Source organism: Conger conger, chromosome 13 (assembly GCF_963514075.1).
Source record: "Conger conger chromosome 13, fConCon1.1, whole genome shotgun sequence".
Taxonomy (NCBI): Eukaryota; Metazoa; Chordata; class Actinopteri; order Anguilliformes; family Congridae; genus Conger; species Conger conger.
The window spans coordinates 6,010,299-6,017,211 of record NC_083772.1 but is presented as its reverse complement, the minus strand read 5'-3'; positions in this window follow the sequence as shown (position 1 = coordinate 6,017,211).

The following is a 6,913-nucleotide window of genomic DNA, read 5'->3' as shown; positions in this document are numbered from 1 at the left end:
AACACAGACACCTCCAAGCCGGCTTGATCTAATCATTAATGGAAGTGGCCATGCATTGTGTGTGTATACGAGTGTGCATCTTACACCATAGGGCACGGCTACACCGTGACAGACATCTTTTATATCGTTACAGCCTAATTGTAATTCATTCATTCTCCACAAATGCAGACTGGTGGACTTAATGGAGTAGTCTAAATTTACAAACTATAATAATAATCCCATTTATAAGATGAGAGCAGGAAAAGGTAACCTACTGTGTATAATTTGTTTACATAGTACAGTTCCAGTTTACATAATACATTTTCTTTTCACACGTGAATATATTAGCTTTCCTATGCACAAAACATCTAGTCTTCTGTATAACACTGTTGTAATGTGTGGTTATTTGCATTACTGTCACCTTCCTGTCAGCTTTGACCAGTCTGGCTATTCTCTTCTGACGTACCTCATTAACAAGCCGTTTTTATCTGCAGACCTGCCACTCACTGTTTTTTTTGTAACATTCTTTGCAAACTCCAGAGACTAGTATGTGTGAAAATCCTAGGAGATCAGCAGTTTCTGAAATACTCAAACCACCAACAATCATTCCACAGTCAGTCACTTAGATCACATTTTTCCCCATTCTGATGGTTGATGTGAACATTAACTGAAGCTCCTGAGCCATATCTGCATGATTATATGCATCGCACTGCTGCCACACAATTGAGTGATTAGATAATCGCATGAATAAGAAGGTATAATAAAGTAAAAATGTTACTAATAATGTGCTTGTGAGTATAAATGCCATTTAGAGTACACTGCAGGGTTCCGCCCAAGGAAGAGCTGCCAAGGTACACTTGCATGATGAATTTGGTCAGGTTTGACTTTGTGTAAATGACTCCTTTACAAGAAACAGTGAGTCACACTTACAGGTTTTCCAAATAGATGTTTCAATAAATCATTTGAAGGGTCTACCAGTACACATCCAGTACCGGTACACCAGCACAGTTATAATAACAAAAGAGGCATTACCCAGCTTCACATCCAATATCTGTTACAAAAAGAGAAAATATACATTGCCATCCATTTGTACAAAATACCATGGTCTCCGCAGCAGAGTGGAGAGTTAAACATCAAACATTGTGCATTTAAGCAAACAACACTGCATGCATCTCTCTAAATAACTGCGCAATAGTGGAGGGTTAAAGTGTGCTGTTCACACTGATGCATTCTTAATGAGTTTAATACAAACACCCGTAGGTGGTGGATATACTGTTAAAATACAATGATACAGGGGAACATTTCAACAGAGTGCATGTGCGTGCGTGAATACTAGAACATTTAAATCACAGAGGGAACTGGTTTTACGTCTGTTTTTCAGTATTTTCTTGTTCTGCAACACACATAAATGCTGCAGAGTGAACTGGGGGGTTCCCCTCAAGGAAGAGCTGCCAAGGTACACTTGCATGAGGAATTTGGTCAGGTTTGACTTGTGTAAATCACTCCTTTACAAGAAACAGTGAGTCACACTTGCATGTTTTTCAAATGGATGTTTCAATAAATAATTTCAGGGTCTACCAGTACCAGGATCAAACCACTGACCTTGTAGGTCCCAGTCATGTACCTTAACCACTATGCTACAGGCTGCCCGATGAAGAACTCAGCAGTCACCAAAGCATCCATTCAGGCATGGCAACTTGACTATCCAAAGAATACCAGGGCCCTATTTCATATCCGTCGCTAACTCGGTAAGTCCGATTAGATTGTTGATGGTTTGGGATAAAGTCAGGACTGTCACGTTTCATGTTTGTCACATCATGTTTCATGTTTAGTCATTTTCCTAGTTATGTTATTGTCATGTCACGTATTATGTTAGTCTAGTCTCACCACGTTTTTATGTTTTTTGTCATGTTATGTTTCATGTTTAGTTCTTGTTACCATTTATTTCTTGTCTTACCATGCCATGTTATATAGTTTATTGTCATAATTTCGCAAACTTATTACATTACAATTTATGTTGTTTCATGTTATGTTGTTCCATTCATTGTTTAGCATACACTTTCTGCAAACCTTGCATTTGTAACCGGGTGCATAAATGTAAGGTTCAACCTAAAGTACGCCCAGTCACACAATATAACAGAGGCCCCCTCTGCAGTTTGATAATAACAAGACAGAGACGTGGTCTAAGTTAAATGCAATTACTTTATTAAATCAATTCTGATGCTGGAAGGCAATAATGAGGTTAAGACAAATGCTCATATTCGTATAAAAATATATTTATTTTGAACATCAGTTTTACCAGAATAAATAGGGACAAAGTAGACTCATGTGAAGGTTAAGGATAGTGGGTGACGACGCCGATGGGATGGGGCATACTCACCTTCAGGGCTTCCAATGTGTAGTTACAACCCAGTGCTCTCTCACAGCAAGCCTTACTGCAAACAATGATACTATATGTGATTCAGGTGCCATTAACACTTACACACTAACATGTGAGGAGGGTACCCCTATTGACTAACCCCGCCACCAATCAGCACCAAGCCCACCATACAACAAGAGACAAGTCCTAAAAGTCCAAGGAATAACCTAACTACAGCCTACCTATACCAGTTGCTTCAATACATGAAAATAAAGAAAATAAAGAAAATAGAAAAGTACAAGTGCGCCTCTAAGAAGCCACACCAAGAAGACTCCAGGCACGGAGGTGTAATATAGGCTACACACCACGCGCACCAGCCGCTGCGCACCTTAGGTCGTCCGGCCAACAACTAGTCTATAGCCGTGCAACACGGGACACTAGCGAACGTACTCAACAGCAGGCGGGTTCCGCCTGCCTGATAAGCGCAACCAAACGAACTTCAAATAAAACACCAAGGCAAAACAGCAGTGACTATTGCACCAAACAATTCATGGAATTCTAAGTTGTGCGAGTTGCTACTTCTGTGTTTCGGAGAAGACTCCGCAAACAGACGCATCGAAATCAGGGGACACAGCTAAATCGCGACGAATTACCCAACAGACAACGGACAGCAAGCTCTCATGGTAAGGCAGGCAGGCAGACATGAGGAGAGGACGAGACAGGAAACAGGAAATCAATCAGAAAGATCACAGGAAGAGAAAGGAAAAACATTTAAAAGGTAAGGAGCCAAGCGATTGGTTCAAAAGATGAGGTCCTGCCGGTGCCACTCCCCCACCCCAATTACTGCACCATTAGGGACAACAGCGAGTCTAACTCGCCTTGTCACACATTCATGATTTTTCTCTCTCTCCCTTTCTGTTACTCACACTTCCCTAATTGTTTCAATTTCCCTTGTCTACTTACTAATCTACTAACGCTAGATCAGGATTGGGTAATACGAACATTCTAACCATGTGTTCATGTTACCTTCTTGTGCATGTCATTTACTAATTTACTAACGCTAGGGCAGGATAGGTTTATTACTAATGATGACTAATTATCTTGTTAACTTGTCAATCCTCCACACCTGATTTCCATTCTCATGCTGCTCTCAAGCTAATTGTCTACACCTGCATATAAAGCTCAGTTTCATGTCATGTCTTTGCGAAATTGTTGCCTCCTGTTCGTCAGTGCACTGCTTTAGCGGTTTTGTCAAGCCATTGTTTACCTGTTATGATCCAAGCCTGTTTATTGACCAAAGATTATTGACTTCTGTTTTGTTGACCATTGCTTGCCTGTACCACAACTTTGCCTACTGTCTTTGTGCTTTTACCCTGTGGACAGCTTTCCTAGCTACTGGACTTTTTGCATGGTGTACCGATTACGAGACTTCTCCCTTGGTACTGTACTTTGGTTTTTTGGCTGGATTTTACGTGTATGAACATTGCTTGTTTTTTGACTATGTTCACTGGACATTCCCTGAATAAAGCCCTGACGGCACTATTACACCCCTGTTTCTGAGTTGTGCATTTTGGGTCCAACCCCCCACGCACCCGTCAAGGACGTTCGGTTTCAAAAAGGGATTTCACAATTTAGACAGGCTTGTTGCGGGGCTACAGTGTCCTTAGCACAAATCTGAATAACCTCAGATTTATTGCTGCGTTCCATTTACCGTCAGAGGTCAGAATTTCCCTGTTGAAATTTCCAACTTCTAACCCCCAAGCTCCATGTGGTTTTGATATTTTTTTAACTTTTTCCCAAATAACTTTTGTGCAGAGAAGATAACTTTCAGAGATAATTTGCCCTAACCAGCTTACGAATCACATTGGCAACATTGTTTCACATCAATTCACATGTAGGACATGCTTTACAATATGACAGTATATTTAATGTCATGCAGGAACAAAAACTTTGCGTTGCCTTTTAGTTGACGGTTTGCTGTTTACGATGTGTGCCTCCATGGGTGCTGCCATTGTTGTGTGAATTCAAACAACCGCTCGCTGTGAAGTCGCGGAAGCTGGATTTGCCCCAAGTTCACAAGTAGAAATTCTGACTTTGAGTGACGTTCTATTGCACTTTTCCTATTAGGAGGCTGACTTCTGAGTTGTCTGGAATGCAGCATAAAAGTTTGGAAGATGACATGTAGTCCTACACAGCCTACATAAGCCACCTGGTGAAATCACACCAAGACAGCCGAAATTATCTTGGCTTTTGTAAGCAAGGTTATTGTCGATGAACGATAGATAGGAAATAAATAGCTTTATTGATCCCTGGAGAGAAATTGAATAACAAGCTATCATTGTAAGAAGAGCATATAGAAGGGAACGTTTTTTGTTGTTGTTTTTTTTCAGAACGACAAGTGCCTTCGAGTGCCTCCGAGATTGTACAAGAAACGCCACTAGAAATCATGACCAAAAATATATATGGCATTTCAGTCCATTGTTCACGTTCTTGTTTACATTTATAGAGATCAAAACAATCAATTCAAGAGCCATTTAAAACATTAATGCCATAGGTCAGGGGTATTCAACTTCAGAATCCCTGAGGGCCACATCTAAATCTACAAGAGATGCAAAGGGCCACAACTTCAGTCAACATCATTTGTACAGATGTATTTACTATTATTGCATCCTATTTGCAGTCCCATCTTCATTTGTCTTTTTACCCAGAGTCAAGTTTTCTTACCTGGGTAAATAAAGATAAAATATTTAAAATAAAATTTATGATGATATTCATAAATGTGACGCAAACTGGTGAAATGGTCCGTAAGTCGCAAGGCTGTGCTTTAGAGGATAATGCAAAATAGGCCAATTAGATTTTTTTCATGTGATTACAGTTTTGTTTTAGAACCCATGTCATGTAAAGCAGAACTCATCAATTAAGTAAACACTTGAAATAAGTAACCCAAATTAAGGGGGGGGGGGGGGGGGGGGAGTGTGTGGATGATAATATGATAATGCACAACTTCCCACAAAGTGTTGAAAACCAGATTCATTTTTTCTTTTATTTGTCTCCATTATAAACGTGTTTGTGAAATATGGGAAAAAAATATGATGATGAAACTGGTTAACTATTAGCTCCCAGAGCACCAGAGCGCACTCCTGTCCTTCCGAAATTCAGGGTGATCAGAGTATTGTCATTTGGAAATCCAGAACACTACGCCCTGGGAGCGCTTGGAGCATGTACAGGATAGTGCTAATACAAAAACGCAATCATTCACCTTATTGAATTTGCTAAATGCATATGTATGAATAATTTCCCAACCAAATTTTGAATTGTGCATATTATTTGTAAAACCAGTCATTTATGAGTGCATTTAAACTGCCCCTACCCATCAGTTCAGACTTATCCACATGCTGCGTGTAGGCATTGGACTCCTTCTACAGAAATACATCTCTTATACGGATCGACCAGGTTTTGCCTGATCCCTATTCACAAACGGGATCCTCAGCACAGCCACTCATCAACAGTACACGTGACCCCAATCCTACAGGAAGGTGAGCATTTTACTCCCATAGTATGCTGTAATAAAAGGAGGAGGAGGGGAAGCTCAACGTGAAATACTTTGTATTTGTAAGTGCATTACATTAACGGCATTTGGCAGACGCTCTTATCCAGAGCGACGTACAGTTGATTAGACTAAGCAGGAGACAATCCTCCCCTGGAGCAGTGCAGGTGTTATGTTCCTGTGTTCTGTGTGTTAGTGTATCATTGTTTAGTATTATTTATTCTTGTAATTTATTATTTTTCATATTTCATGTCTGGTTCTGTTTATATTACATTACATTACATTACATTATTGGCATTTGGCAGACGCTCTTATCCAGAGCGACGTACAACAAAGTGCATACCCATAACCAGGGATAAGTTCGCTGAAAGACCCTAGAGGTAAGTACAATTTCAACTGCTACCTGTACAACAAAGATAAGGACAAGGGCCATTTCTCTTTTTTTTTTTTTTTTTTTTTTGAACAAACAAACAAACAAACAAACAAGAGCAAAAGTGACCAAAGTTAACTATCCACTATTTGTTTGTCTTTGCACTCGTCTTCCCCTGTGATGTCTGTGTCTGAATGTTTTCTAGTCTAGTCACTCCCTTGTCTGCGTGCCCCACTATTCGGGTGTTTACGGTAGTTCCGGGGTTCAGTCTTCCTTCCAATCTTACATTCCTTACTTCCTGCTTTCTCTCCATTTCATGTTTGTACATAGCACTAATATACTAATCCCAACTAACATAGAATTTGTACAGTACTAATTATACTAACACACTAATATGTTTGTCAAACTAACATTCACTAGTTTTGGGTATTTGTAATTTAAAGCACTTAACTAACTTACTAATGCATCTCCAGTTTCAATTCTGTTCTGTAACTCCACCTCCCTATTCTATCACTGATTACTTGCTTAGTTTTCAGCTAAGTATTCGCACCTGTCTCTCTGTATCTCTGCATCTCCTGATTCTCTGCAAATTGTCTACTCCCTAGTCCGGAGCCGTTTGTATTACATGTGTGTCTTTGTGATTCCAGTCCGCGTTTTT